The following is a 15,954-nucleotide window of genomic DNA, read 5'->3' as shown; positions in this document are numbered from 1 at the left end:
CTATAAGAAAACAAATATTTTTTGTAAATAAATACAAGCAGTAGAAAATGGATGAATATTCTTCTGGAGAATGTAATCCTTACACAAGAATGTAACATTTAGTAAGATGTGATATTAACTTATTACATGCAAAGTCAGACATGGCAACCTTTATTGGTTATCATTTTGATGATTACGGCTTACAGTGAAAACCTTGAATTTAGCTATTCCTTTACTTTATTTGTCGCCATGGAGGCGAGGATTAGTGATTCAGAAGTAGCTAAAACACTGCGGCTGGACGTTAACCACCATGTCTTAAAGCAGCTCTTCCTGAGGGTGTTTCAGTGTTATAACTTCACCTTTATCTTGACTTTTTACACCAAAATGTGTCCATTCTCCCTTTTTCTGTCTACACACTGTCTGCTTGAAAGTACTCTGTGTGTGTGCGCTGCTGAATATGCTCCTCTGCTCGTAAAACCAGTAATGTCACAACGTGACGACGACGCGCCGTCATGGCTGTTAAAAAAAAGGGGGGGTGGGTGGCTGTGAACCGGTACTTTTTAGAGGCGGTATAGTACCAGATATGATGATGATATATACTGTACAACCCTAGTTGATATACATCATTTTTTACAATATCTGAAATTCAAACTGCACTTTAATGTACTTTTATTAAATATAAGCACCAGAATTTGACTTTAAAAAAAACTCCACAATCTGGGTCATCATTATGTGTTTGTCAAACCATTAATGTAATCAAAGACGATAAATAATCATTTGAAAGTGTTGTTTAGTAAATGTTAACTTAAAAAGAAAAGTTGTATAGCATTGACTACACCAATGATACTTTGTTCACTCTAGAATGTTTGTGATGACAAACTAAATAACTTTGAGAGGAAGAAAAGCAAAAAGAAGCCAAACTAAAATGTAGCATATAGCTTACCTGTGCTCTGATGGTTGTCAGCAAGCATATATGACCTCCATCAAACATGGCAGAAATGTCTGTTACAAGATACTGCAGTAGTAAACTCACTATAATCCTGCACGGGACAATCCACCTTTAATTCAAACAAAATGGTTGCAAAAATCGACATTGGACGATGTGAAAAGAATAATTGCAATCATTTTTTGGGCCATATCGCCCAGCCCTAATTCCTATGCTATTCTATAAAAAGTATGTGTCTTCTTTGTTGTTGTTCTGTTGTTTGTTGAAGAGTGGAAATAAGCTTGAAGTCAAAACAAGTTTAATTTTTTTTTAAGTTGCAATTACATTCCAGTCCAGCAGGGGTGCTAACACACGACGAGGTGGTCAGGCGCCGTGTCAATAGTAGAAGAAGACTGAGAAGGGACAGAAGAAGAGTTAATTGCGCGGCATGTTTGAATTAGCAATGGAAAATCCTGGAGTATTAAATTGAACAACTTCTTGGAATAAACCACACCACTTTGAAAAGGTAAGGCTCCATTTTATTGTGCTTCTAATGCAATTGTTGAGTAGTTTTCTCTCCAAGGAAAGTCGTTCCTGAACCTTTTTCAAAACATCTTTGAATTAGAGGACGTTCAATCAATCAATCAATCAATCATCAATCAATGTTTATTTATATAGCCCTAAATCACAAGTGTCTCAAAGGGCTGCACAAGCCACAACGACATCCTCGGTACAAAGCCCACATAAGGGCAAGGAAAAACTCACCCCAGTGGGACGTCGATGTGAATGACTATGAGAAACCTTGGAGAGGACCGCATATGTGGGTAACCCCCCCCCCCTCTAGGGGAGACCGAAAGCAATGGATGTCGAGTGGGTCTAACATAATATTGTGAGAGTCCAGTCCATAGTGGATCTAACATAATATTGTGAGAGTCCTGTCCATAGTGGATCCAACATAATAGTAAGAGTCCAGTCCATAGTGGGGCCAGCAGGACACCATCCCGAGCGGAGACGGGTCAGCAGCGTAGAGATGTTCCCAGCCGATGCACAGGCGAGCGGTCCACCCCGGGTCCCGACTCTGGACAGCCAGCACTTCATCCATGGCCACCGGACCTGTGCCCCCCCCCCCCCCCCCCCCTCCACAAGGAAAAGGGGAGCAGAGGAGAAAAGAAAAGAAACGGCAGATCAACTGGTCTAACAGGGGGTCTATTTAAAGGCTAGAGTATACAAATGAGTTTTAAGATGGGACTTAAATGCTTCTACTGAGGTAGCATCTCTAATTGTTACCGGGAGGGCATTCCATAGTACTGGAGCCCCAATAGAAAACGCTCTATAGCCCGCAGACTTTTTTTAGGCTCTGGGAATCACTAATAAGCCGGAGTTCTTTGAACGCAGATTTCTTGCCGGGACATATGGTACAATGCAATCGACAAGATAGGACGGAGCTAGACCGTGTAGTATTTTATACGTAAGTAGTAAAACCTTAAAGTCACATCTTAGGTGCACAGGAAGCCAGTGCAGGTGAGCCAGTATAGTTATATATATATATATATATATATATATGTATATAAAGGTATATACAGTATAGGCGTAATATGATCAAACTTTCTTGTTCTTGTCAAAAGTCTAGCAGCCGCATTTTGTACCAATTGTAGTCTTTTAATGCTAGACATAGGGAGACCCCAAAATAATACGTTACAGTAGTCGAGACGAGACGTAACGAACGCATGAATAATGATCTCAGCGTCGCTAGTGGATAAAATAGAACGAATTTTAGCGATATTACGGAGATGAAAGAAGGCCGTTTTAGTAACACTCTTAATGTGTGACTCAAAGGAGAGAGTTGTTTTAGTAACACTCTTAATGTGTGACTCAAAGGAGAGAGTTGTTTTAGTAACACTCTTAATGTGTGACTCAAAGGAGAGAGTTGGGTGGAAGATAATACCCAGATTCTTTACTGAGTCGCTTTGTGTAATTGTTTGGTTGTCAAATGTTAAGGTGGTATTATTAAATAAATGTCGGTGTTTAGCAGGACCGATAATCAGCATTTCCGTTTTCTTGGCGTTGAGTTGCAAGAAGTTAGCGGACATCCATTGTTTAATTTCATTAAGACGTTGCAATGCTTGGCAAAATAGCTCAAAGTGAGCTTTTACAAAAATTCAGGAAATTAAAGTTTTTTTGAGTGAAAGTAATTTGGGAGTGCACTGCATCTAATTTCTTTTTAAGCTTGGGAATTATAGAGCAGGGGTGCCTACACTTTTTCAGCAGGCCAGCTACTTTTCAAATTACCAAGTCAAGGTGAGCTACCTCATCTTCATATATATATATATATATATATATATATGTATATATGTATATATGTATATATATATATATATATATATGTATATATATATCGTCACTGGAGGCCCCGCCTCACCTGCCATCATAGAAAGAAAAAAAATGTAAAAAGAAAAAAAAAATTTTAAATTGTTATATGTATCCAGTGATTATTCTATAAAGATTACTTTTATTCAAAATCGCTGAATTTTCACATTTGCCGTTCAAATAGTGAGAAGAGACTTGCGGTGAGTCAGCAGCCAGTTGTGCCTCACCATGGATTGCGCAATGACTGGGCTAACTGCTGGCCTGCTGTGCAGTGAGACTGTATTGCTATATGAATTATATTATACATTTCCATAGTTTAGTTAGCTGAGGTATATAATGTACAGTGTAATTTGTCAACAACTGTATGTGTGTAACGTATTTCTTGTGCTGAGCAAAAAACTGCTGCGAAGACGCACTGTGTGAGGCTCGCAGTAATCCCGCCTCCTTGTGCCGGTTAATGCTCCCCCGCCGTAGAATGCAACCTCTGACGGGAGTGTTATATCAACTAAAGCCCGCACTTAAACTTTCCACATGCAAGATTGAATCTACTGTAACCTATTTTTATGGGCTTTCCTCTTTGTGATGTTAAATTCCTGTTATACGCTGTTATACAGTATATGCCTTGCGCTCTTATTTTGAAGGCGCTAAGAGCGGAAGTGAAGACACGTTGGAGTGGAGCGGAGGTTTTTGAAAGAAGGTAAATAAAGTGGTCCTAACTGGAGCCTCCGTGTTTGTTATTTTGTAGCTTCATACAGTATAGACGACATTTATAAACCCTCGGTTACACTATTTAAAAAAGTTATTTAAAGGGAAACATTATCACCAGACCTATGTAAGTGTCAATATATACCTTGATGTTGCAGAAAAAAGACCATATATTTTTTTAACCGATTTCCGAACTCTAAATGGGTGAATTTTGGGGAATTAAACGCCTTTCTATTATTCGCTCTCAGAGCGATCATCGGGAAGCAATCCGCCATTTTCTCAAACACATTACAAATACCGAGTCAAATCAGTTCTGTTATGTTCCGTTTTTTCGACTGTTTTCCGTACCTTGGAGACATCATGCCTCGTCGATGTGTTGTCGGAGGGTGTAACAACACCAAGTTGCACCAGTGGCCCAAAGATGCCAAAGTGGCAAGAAATTGGACGTTTGTTCCGCACACTTTACCCACGAAAGCTATGCTACGACAGAGATGGCAAGAATGTGTGGATATCCTGCGACACTCAAAGCAGATGCATTTACAACCATAAAGTCAAAGAAATCTGCCGCCAGACCCCCATTGAATCAGCCGGAGTGTGTGAGCAATTCAGGGACAAAGGACCTCGCTAGCACGGCAAGCAATGGCGGCAGTTTGTTCCCGCAGACGAGCGAGCTAAACCCCCTGGATGTCTTGGCTCACACCGTCCCTTATGCCACCGAAGATGATCAAGAGAAGAATATGGACCCTAGCTTCCCTGGCCTGCTGACATCAACTCCAAAACTGGACAGATCAGCTTTCAGGAAAAGATGAGGGGCTGTATTCCATCAGGAGGTGGTGGTTTGTTTAAATCACGGGCGACACGATCCCAGCGGATGCATCCTGGTGAAAGTGTGAAAGAGTGATCTTATTCTCCACTTGGCATTGCTCAATGTGAGATCCCTGGCAAAAAAAAAGAGTTTTGTGCTGAATAATCTTTTTGCATCCTGAGAGTTGAATGGTATGTTCTAGACATGAACCACGAGACAGTGAGTGCTTCAGAGCTACTTTCTTCGGCGAGCTCCTTCTCTCGAGCCACAAGCAAAGGTGGTGGAGGGCTTGCAACACTTTTTTAAACCAATTTTAACTCTTGTGACAACGTGGCGCAGTGGAAGAATGGCCGTGCGCGACCCGAGGGTCCCTGGTTCAATCCCCACCTAGTACCAACCTCGTCATGTCCGTTGTGTCCTGAGCAAGACACTTCACCCTTGCTCCTGATGGATGCTGGTTAGCGCCTTGCATGGCAGCTCCCTCCATCAGTGTGTGAATGTGTGTGTGAATGGGTAAATGTGGAAGTAGTGTCAAAGCGCTTTGAGTACCTTGAAGGTAGAAAAGCGCTATACAAGTATAACCCATTTATCATTTGTAAGAGCCCTTCCACTTGAAACGAGTGTTTGAAGTTACAACTTTTTATAATTCTGGCACTGTGGTTAACAGGAATGTGTGTTTCTCCTGATGAGAATCCATTTCATCGTTCAGAGCCTTATTCCACAATTTTGATTTTGTCGACTGCATGACTCCACTATACGTTTGTGCTATGTTACACACCATCCTGTAACATTTTTTGAGATTTGGTCCTCACCTTCTACATCACATTCACAGTCTCCCAAGTGTTGAGGTTTCTTCCTTTCCCTCTTAGGATAATGTGAGCTTTGACTAGTTCCTTCTTGCTCTGTCCATAGTTGGTTGTCTCTTTGTAGTTACCCAGCATTCATTTCCTGTGTCCCCTTTGAATTTTTATCAGTCTCTTGCACTTTAGGTATGGGTGTCCTGAAACCTTTCCTCACAGTAATCATCTATCATCTGTGGGTCTGTCTGAGTTTCTTGTTCAACTGTACTTTTTACAATAAACTTTAAGAACTTTACCCGTGTCTGGGTAGTGGGCTATTTTTATTGTTTCCAACAAAAATCCCTTCCTCACATCCGAGATCTAACTTTTTCTTATCCTGTTTGTATGCGTAGCATACTGATCCAAAAGTTTTCTTTCCGAAAGATTAGGTCTCTTTCCGGTCCGTAAGAAGAATGGGGTCTGTCCTTCATGTCTATTGTAACATCGGTTACGAATAGGTGCAGCTGTCACTATGGCATAAGTTCAAAGTCGTTTTGATCAATTCTTCTCCAGTAACATACATCTTTCCATCTCAAATAGAGTTTGCCAATTTCTCTCAGCAGTCCCATTTTGATGGGGTGGATATGGCACTGATGTCTCGTGTTTTATGGCATTTTTCCTGAGTAGAGATTGAAACTCTTTTGCTGCGAACTTGCTGTGACCCTCGATGTCCGGCAGGTAGACCTTTGCAGCATTTCTCTGGAGTGCGACACCGCTTGTCCTCTTTCCATCAGGCAATTCCAGAAAATAATGTTCCGGCTTGAACGTTTCATCAAATTCTTTAAACTTGGCAATGTCGGTTATTATTTGTGATGTTGCGCCTGTGTCAACCACCAGCGATTAATCTGAATGCAAAGGTATGGGTGTCAGTTTCACGTTGTCTCTTTTCTACAATTGACATCTTTATGAGTCGGATTTTTGCAAAACTGCACCATTGTCTGTTTTACTTATACAGTCACATGCCTTGTGACCTGTCTGTCCACAGTTATAGCATGTAATATCTTGAGATACTTGTATTTTCTCTCCTCTTAGCTCTGCCGCATACCTTCATCACATTATCATTATTTGAGCTGGTACCGTACTTCTCCGTACTTTCGTAGCTGCTGAGCTTCATCTTGAAATCGCCAAGTGACATCGTCTCAACGCTCTGTCATGTACACAATAAACAGCTTAAAAGTGTCAGGCGAGACTTTTAGGATCGTTGCAATCAATAGTCCATCACTCAAAGTTTCATCTGCATTTCTAAATGCGGAAATTGCAGCTTCTGCGTGGAGAATATAGGCCGTAGCGCTTTCGTTAGCTCCTCTCTGTAGCAACGCTAACTCACCATAGAGGCTAACCACACGAGGCTTCCCTTGACCTGCACAGTGTTGTCGCAGTATCTTTAATGCTTTCCTTCCGTTGTCCACTGCTTCTCTCAGAATTAGCGATTGTTAGTCGTTCAAAACTTGAATTAACTCGCCGTCGGCTTCCTCGTTTTTCTCTGCATCGTAATCTTCGTCTCCATCCATAAGTTGCTCACTTAGCATTGTAGATTTGAGGCCTAGCAGGCGCATGTGCCCCAGAAACTTTGTCTCCCACAACTCGGAATTCTTCTCATCTCCATCGAAGCATAATCTGTTCCAATGGCCTCCAACTTCCCTTCTGGGCTCGGGGAGGAATAAAGGAAACTTTACCGGGACTCGAACAGAGGCACAGTATAAAAAACACACTCCTTCCAGTGTAAGAGAATACAGATTCCAACACCGTAAAAGAGAAAGGAACATATTATTGCCATGTTAAGGGTACACATCCCTCACCTCCCAGGGGGTGATCAAGGGTGATGGGTCAAATGCAGAGAATCATTTTACCACACCTAGTGTGTGTGTGCCAATCATTGCTACTTTAACTTTAACTTAACATACTGATTCAAGTCTTCCTCCAGATTTACACCAACATCTGATGTATTCTTCCGCGGTCCGTGTATTGTGTAAATAATATGTTGTGTGGTCATGATGTTTACACAAATTAAGAACATTTACATGAGCATTGCGGCCCTGAACGCTTTCAGTCGATGTGTTTAAAGGATTTGTAGTAATTTTAGCTTCTGCTTGTCTGCTTACCATTAAAAAGATAGAGATAGATAGAGCTCATGCACTGCACTTTGTTTATTATCCCATTTCCCAGTTAGCAGCCGTTTGGTGGTGGTATACACTCAAAATAGAAACGATTAACTCAATTATATCAATAAATATTGACTTTTTAAGTCATTAAATGCAGCTGAGCTTGTAAGCTCTGAAAAGGTCCACATAATGTTGGTTCAATGTATTTCTCCCAAGAGATGTCACTCGGGAAGAACTAATTGAGTTGGATAAGTTGTCTCAGCAGCAGCACTGATGTCAAGGAACTCATTTGCCACAACTTTAACACAAACCTACTGCAGAGATAACAAGAAGGCACATATGGTTATTGTACTAAGTACAAGCTGTGTTGAGTATTCAACTATGAGACTGGTTTATGAGGATATTGACCACATTGGTCAGAAAACTCATGGTCATCAGTTGGACTCGTCAACGTTGATGATGCATATTGGAATATACACAGCGATACTTTCATTTGGATTAGTATCTGTAATACACAAGTATCAATATTTCTCTTATCTAATTAAACAGTGATATGTATCTTATGCCTATAGATGTTATGTTACTAAAGGAGAGGTGACGGCTCAGACACCAGGGGGCAGTATGTACAATTATTTATTATATATATAGTTAACATATATATACATATATATATATATATATATATATATAATATTAATAATTAACAATACTAATAAACTAGAATGGGGTGTGACAAAAACCAAGAGGGCAAGGCAAAAGGAGTCCAAGATCTGCGAGGGGTCCGTGGGGCAGAGAGAGACGTCAGAGTCCGGGGCCGAGCGAGGAGTCGGGAAACGAGGGAGGCAGTCAAAATCCAGGGCAACGGAAGGTAAACACTGCAGAGGCACGGGAGAACAAACAAGGATGTCAGACACGAGGGAAACACGCAGAGAGAGAGAGCAAAAGCCTTACGGTATCCATGAGAAAACTAAGTTCCCACGCTGATCCTTGGGTCCACTGGTCTTTTATCCAGCTCGCCCTCATCAGTCCCAGGTGTGCAGATTGCCGGTGAGTGATTGCAGCTGGTGGCTGCTGCAGGGCGCGTCCCTGGATGTGTGCACCCGTGGGCGTGTCCCGAGGTGCGCACAGACAAATGAGCGGCGTTGGCAGGAGTCTGAGCTGTAACAATAGATATGTTTAAAATATATATGTACTAGAGAAATAATATAAAGATCATGCACAATCAAGCTGTAAATATGTAGCATGTGTGAACTAGCCACATTAGCAGCAGCGATGCGATCCTTAACAGTGAGATGTTAGCCGGTAGCTTCTTAACAACACAGTACCAATAATGCTCGTAAAACACCACTAAACATTACACAAACACAGTAATGTCTACATGAGTCTTATACAATCATCAGAATACTCATATCGTCAAAGACGAGAGCACCGATTGAAAGTAGCAGAAAGAAAACAAGTTAGCACACAAGTCCAAAAGGTCATCCAGACCTGCAGAAATGACTAAAAAAATACAATTGCCATTAAATGTCACTTTGAAGTCATAGCCAATAGACTAAACTTTAGAAAGGTCCATATATGGAACACTACCTCTGGGGAAGAATTGGCCCTCAGCCACACTTTGTACACCCCTGGGTGAGTGTTCACCAATATTTTTGACACCAAGATCCCTGGTCTTATGGTTTCAAAAGTTATACAACTTTGTTCTATTGTTAGTTGTTAGCTATTTACAGTGTAACATTTCAGATTTTTATATTTATGCCTTTTGCCCCATTTACTACTTTTGCTTGGGTTTTATTTGGTTTTATTTTATTTTGACAATGTACCAAGGGGCCAATAAAAATGTGGCGCTGGACCACCTGTGTCACACTTTGGATATCTCTGCTCAGGGTTGAGCATGTGTCTTGACATCAACTCTGAGCAGCTGCAACTTGTTAGCTTCCTCCTAATTACATCAAAAAGTAGAGTTCATGTAGATATCGTTAATCCATGAACAGTCCACCTTAAAGGGGAACTGAACTTTTGGGGGGAATTTTGCCTATCGTTCACAATAATTATGAAAGACATGACGACATATGGAATTGTTTATTTCATTCTAAATACTAAATAAAGCAGCACAGTCGAACAGGGGTTAGTGCATGTGCCTCACAATACGAAGGTACTGTGTTCGATCCCCGGGTTTGAGGTCTTTCTGTGTGGAGTTTGCATGTTCTCCCCGTGACTCCCACCTCCAAAGACATGCACCTGGGGATAGGCCCCTCCCACCTCCAAAGACATGCACCTGGGGATAGGCCCCTCCCACCTCCAAAGACATGCACCTGGGGATAGACCCCTCCCACCTCCAAAGACATGCACCTGGGGATAGGCCCCTCCCACCTCCAAAGACATGCACCTGGGGATAGGCCCGTCCCACCTCCAAAGACATGCACCTGGGGATAGGCCCCTCCCACCTCCAAAGACATGCACCTGGGGATAGGCCCCTCCCACCTCCAAAGACATGCACCTGGGGATAGGCCCCGCCCACCTCCAAAGACATGCACCTGGGGATAGGCCCCTCCCACCTCCAAAGACATGCACCTGGGGATAGGCCCCTCCCACCTCCAAAGACATGCACCTGGGGATAGGCCCCTCCCACCTCCAAAGACATGCACCTGGGGATAGGCCCCTCCCACCTCCAAAGACATGCACCTGGGGATAGGTTGATTAACAACATTAAATGGTCCCTAGTGTGTGAATGTGAATGTTGTCTATCTGTTTACAATGAATTGATTAACGTGGACCCCGACTTAAACAAGTGTAAAAACTTATTGGGGTGTTACCATTTAGTGGTCAATTGTAGGGAATATGTACTGTACTGTGCAATCTACTAATAAAAGTCCCAATCAATCGATCAATCAAAATCTGTGTTGGCCATGTCATGAGGTGGTGACTTGTCCAGGGTGTACCCCTCCTTCCGCCCGAATGCAGCTGAGATAGGCTCCAGCACCCCCCGTGACACCAAAAGGGACAAGCGGTAGAAAATGGATGGATGGATAAATACTAAATAAACATCAATAAAAGTGTGCATACAGCGCAGCCAATGAGAGCTCCACTCTTCCGCCCATGCAATCCGATAAATAAGCATTCAAAAAGCGCCAACAATACTGAATTTACATTTCATGACTTGACAATTAAACCAAGTATGAGTGATATTGTTATTATAAGCGCTAACAAAGACACACTATTCAGAGCCACTTCCGTGTCTCCTTATGTTTACACCATGGAGTGGTCTGCTGTTTCCTTGCTTCCCTGCTGCCTGTAAGTTTATTTTAGATCATAAATCATGCATCTCACCTGGACATGAGACATCTGAGTAGGTAATCTGACAAATTGTGACACTTTGACTTGGAACTGGTGAGAACGACACAAAAAGCCTTGAATTAGGGTGACTTTGGGACATCTGCCTGACCGCCATCTTGAATCAGGGTGCTCAGTCCAGACTTTGGGACATCTGCCTGACCGCCATCTTGAATCAGGGTGCTCAGTCCAGACTTTGGGACATCTGCCTGACCGCCATCTTGAATCAGGGTGCTCAGTCCAGACTTTGGGACATCTGCCTGACCACCATCTTGAATCAGGGTGCTCAGTCCAGACTTTGGGACATCTGCCTGACCACCATCTTGAATCAGGGTGCTCAGTCCAGACTTTGGGACATCTGCCTGACCACCATCTTGACTCAGGGTGCTCAGTCCAGACTTTGGGACATCTGCCTGACCACCATCTTGAATCAGGGTGCTGAGTCCAGACATTGGGACATCTGCCTGACCACCATCTTGAATCAGGGTGCTAAGTCCAGACTTTGGGACATCTGCCTGACCACCATCTTGAATCAGGGTGCTAAGTCCAGACTTTGGGACATCTGCCTGACCACCATCTTGAATCAGGGTGCTGAGTCCAGACATTGGGACATCTGCCTGACCACCATCTTAAATCAGGGTGCTAAGTCCAGACTTTAGGACATCTGCCTGACCACCATCTTGAATGAGGGTGCTAAGTCCAGACTTTGGAACATCTGCCTGACCACCATCTTGAATCAGGGTGCTCAGTCCAGACTTTGGGACATCTGCCTGACCACCATCTTGAATCAGGGTGCTCAGTCCAGACTTTAGGACATCTGCCTGACCACCATCTTGAATCAGGGTGCTCAGTCCAGACTTTGGGACATCTGCCTGACCACCATCTTGAATCAGGGTGCTCAGTCCAGACTTTGGGACATCTGCCTGACCACCATCTTGAATCAGGGTGCTCAGTCCAGACTTTGGGACATCTGCCTGACCACCATCTTGACTCAGGGTGCTCAGTCCAGACTTTGGGACATCTGCCTGACCACCATCTTGAATCAGGGTGCTGAGTCCAGACATTGGGACATCTGCCTGACCACCATCTTGAATCAGGGTGCTAAGTCCAGACTTTGGGACATCTGCCTGACCACCATCTTGAATCAGGGTGCTAAGTCGAGACTTTGGGACATCTGCCTGACCACCATCTTGAATCAGGGTGCTGAGTCCAGACATTGGGACATCTGCCTGACCACCATCTTAAATCAGGGTGCTAAGTCCAGACTTTAGGACATCTGCCTGACCACCATCTTGAATGAGGGTGCTAAGTCCAGACTTTGGAACATCTGCCTGACCACCATCTTGAATCAGGGTACTCAGTCCAGACTTTGGGACATCTGCCTGACCACCATCTTGAATCAGGGTGCTCAGTCCAGACTTTGGGACATCTGCCTGACCACCATCTTGAATCAGGGTGCTCAGTCCAGACTTTGGGACATCTGCCTGACCAACAGCTTGAATCAGGGTGCTAAGTCCAGACTTTGGGACATCTGCCTGACCACCATCTTGAATGAGGGTGCTCAGTCAGTGCAGCGCTCAGCCTTTCTCGACCTGGTCCTGTCACATGCTTTCACTCTCAAACTGAATGATGCTGTGCTTCTGTGTCCATGCTTTCCCGCACTCCATGATGCTTAAAGAATCAACCTTTGTGGAACTACGGTAACCTCCTGTTCAACAAGGTTTTACATACACCATGTCATGTAAGAGGCACATTCATAATAACAAGTCATATGGAAGTATTTTCATAATTTTAAGCATTTATTTCACAGACGCATCACAACGCCCGCTTGTTTCTTCAACTAATTACTACTTACTGTAGACATCACGAGAGACAATAAACATCAATTAATATCATTTATTGGACAATGTGGGATGCCGAGGGTTAGTATTTACTGTGTTTTTTTTTTAATTTATTTCTATTTACTGTTTTAATTGGTTTTACCCTTTAAAATAGTTTTTAATCATATTTATTTTTATATTGGTTTTATATTTATTTATTTTTTGTTTTTATTGAGTCATTGGTGGAGCTAAGGATAATGTTTGAATATTGTTTTTAATATTGTTTTGCAGCACTTTGGAAACATTTTTGTTGTTTAAATGTGCTGTATAAATAAAGTGGATTGGATTGGATTGTTCTCGTTTGGATGAAGAATGGCTCACAATCCTTTTAGTCTTTTTCACCATTTTTGGGTTAGGTTTAGGGTTAGGGTTAACCCCTAACGTTAACCCTAACCCTTTTACTATCAAGGTGAGAGACATGATTTTAAATCTACAATTAATTTTTGCGAGCTCCGAGGCAAGAAAGGAGCTCACCAGCTGATGATGTCAATATAAGAAGTTGCCTCTCTCAATGTGCTGCTAAATGTAAGTCCTTAATGTTAGCACTTATAAAACCAACATTGCTAACACTTGGTTACCGTATTTTCCGCACCATAAGCCGCCCTGGGTTATAAGCCGCGCCTTCAATGAACGGCATATTTCAAAACTTTGTCCACCTATAAGCCGCCCCGTGTTATAAGCCGCATCTAACTGCGCTAAAGGAATGTCAAAAAAACAGTCAGATAGGTCAGTCAAACTTTAATAATATATTAAAAACCAGCGTGATGTGGGCGCGCATGGAGTCGTATATCAACATGGACGGAGCTGCGTGAAAAAAGCCACCCGGCCTCTTCGCGTAAACTTACCTTAACCACTCGCTCATCTTTTCTTCATCCATCCATCCCTTCGAGTTAGCTTTTATGATGACGCCGGCTGGAAAGGTCTCTTTTGGCAAGGTCTTCCTTTTGAATATCACCATGGGTGGAAGTTTATGGCCATTAGCATGGCAAGCTAGAACCACAGTGAAGGATGACTTCTCATTCTCTGTGGTGCGAATATTCACCGTACGTGCTCCCGTTGTATCCACAGTGCGGTTCACAGGAATATCAAAAGTCAGTGGAACCTCGTCCATGTTGATAATGTTCTCTGGCCGGATCTTTTTTTCAGCTATCTTGTTTTTACAATATGCACGGAAAGTAGCCAGCTTTTCTTGAAAGTCTTTAGGCAGTTGCTGTGAAATAGTAGTCCGTGTGCGGATGGAGAGATTGCGTCTTTTCATGAACCGGAAACCTGTCGCTTAGTAGGAGCCATTTTGTGGTCTTTACAGATGTAAACACACAAAGGAAATGAAACGTAATATCCGCGCGCTTCTTCTTCTTCTTCTACGCGGGCGGGTGGTTGCTTACAGTAGAAGAAGAAGCGCTTCCTCTTCTATGGGGGCGGGTGCTTACCTTGCGGTTGCTTGCGTAGAAGAAGAAGCACTTCCTCTTCTACGGGGAAAAAAGATGGCGGCTGTTTACCGTAGTTGCGAGATCGAAACTTTATGAAAATGAATCTTAATATTAATCCATATATAAAGCGCACCGGGTTATAAGCCGCACTGTCAGCTTTTGAGTAAATTTGTGGTTTTTAGGTGCGGCTAATAGTGCGGAAAATACGGTAATATTTAGGTCACAATATGTAAATGAAGTTTTGTTGGCACTTTTTGGATGGTTATTTTTGGTTGAAACAGAAGCATGACTCCCATTGGCTCCATGATAAGTTTATTTACCAGTTAGAATGCGTGATTTAAAAAAAAGAGTGTGTTCTTGCCTCACATAAGGATTGTGAATTGTAGTCAAAATTCTACAAAAAAAGGCAGTTCCATTTTAAGGCCACTGTATTATTGCAGTAGTACAAAATACAGAACACTTGGTAAAAAAAAACTTTGTTGTGTGCAAAATGAGGTGACAGGAATGTTAAGGTTAAACACACTTACTGTAGTGGAACACAAAAATAATGTTGAAATCATATTTATTACTACAACAAATGGGTATTTTTACACGCGTCTAGTACTTCAAGTAACACGCAAATATAAAAAATACATACATAATACATTCAGTTGAGTGTCTTTAAACTATTCATGTAAACATCCACTGTAACAACAGGGAAAAAACGGATGTTCTGTTAAGTGTATTTGAACTTCCTAATAACCAGTTTCTTCTGCCCTGGACATTTTTGTATTAGTTTTGAAAATGCTGATTCTCTGCAAGTTCACTTAACAATATAAGTAGCTCACAAATTCATGTCTGGCTTCTTGGTTTTACATCAAGGACATTTTCCAGTGAATAATTCATCAAGTGGCTTCGCATATTACGCCTTTTCTCTTTTAGATGTCACAAAGTGCAGTTTCAGCAAACTTTTTTTTTGCATGTCTGTGTTTGAAAATGAAATAATTGCTAGTCTGCTCCTTCATTAGACTGACGAGAGACTCCAGCATGTTTTCCCCTTCATCCTTTTTGTGTTCATTGTAAAGCCAAAATGCGTCCACACTTGTGATGTAAACGTTGCAGTCGTTGTCTGCACAGGAGATGTCCTTTACTACTCAATAGCAGCAGAACAAACTACACTACCAAGTTCTTGTTCAACGTCGTGACGTTGGCACGGTCATTCTGAAATGGCAAAAGCGCAGTAATTGCAACGTCGTTACATCCCTAATATTGAGCTCAACTAAATGTTTTATTTGAATATCGATTTGAAAGTTAAACAAACACTTTCAAAAGCAATGTGCTGATTAGCCATGTTTTCTTTATCTTTCCCTTTCAAACTGGCAAATATTGTCATAAAGACACTTCAATCTATTGATTGTGCGACTTTGTACTCTTATTTTCCTGTTGAGCAAAAACATTTCCTCTGTCTCTTTTCCCCAGAACGTTTGTTATGAGTGTTTAGTAGGTGATGGATGTCTAACATATGCCTTAACCTAAAGACTATAAGAATAAATATACATTTTTCCCAGTAGAGATTAATTTTCTAATTTCATTTTGCCATTTTATTATTT

General features: G+C 42.1%; 1 protein-coding gene across 2 annotated transcripts in view; it reads left to right on the top strand.

The window, feature by feature from the left end:
- Positions 1 to 15,954, top strand: part of LOC133571122 (cholecystokinin receptor-like) — a 44,146-nt gene that overhangs the window by 3,870 nt on the left and 24,322 nt on the right. The window lies entirely within an intron of this gene.

The sequence above is a fragment of the Nerophis lumbriciformis genome, linkage group LG28 (assembly GCF_033978685.3).
Source record: "Nerophis lumbriciformis linkage group LG28, RoL_Nlum_v2.1, whole genome shotgun sequence".
NCBI lineage: Eukaryota > Metazoa > Chordata > Actinopteri > Syngnathiformes > Syngnathidae > Nerophis > Nerophis lumbriciformis.
This window is presented reverse-complemented; position numbering and strand designations above follow the sequence as displayed.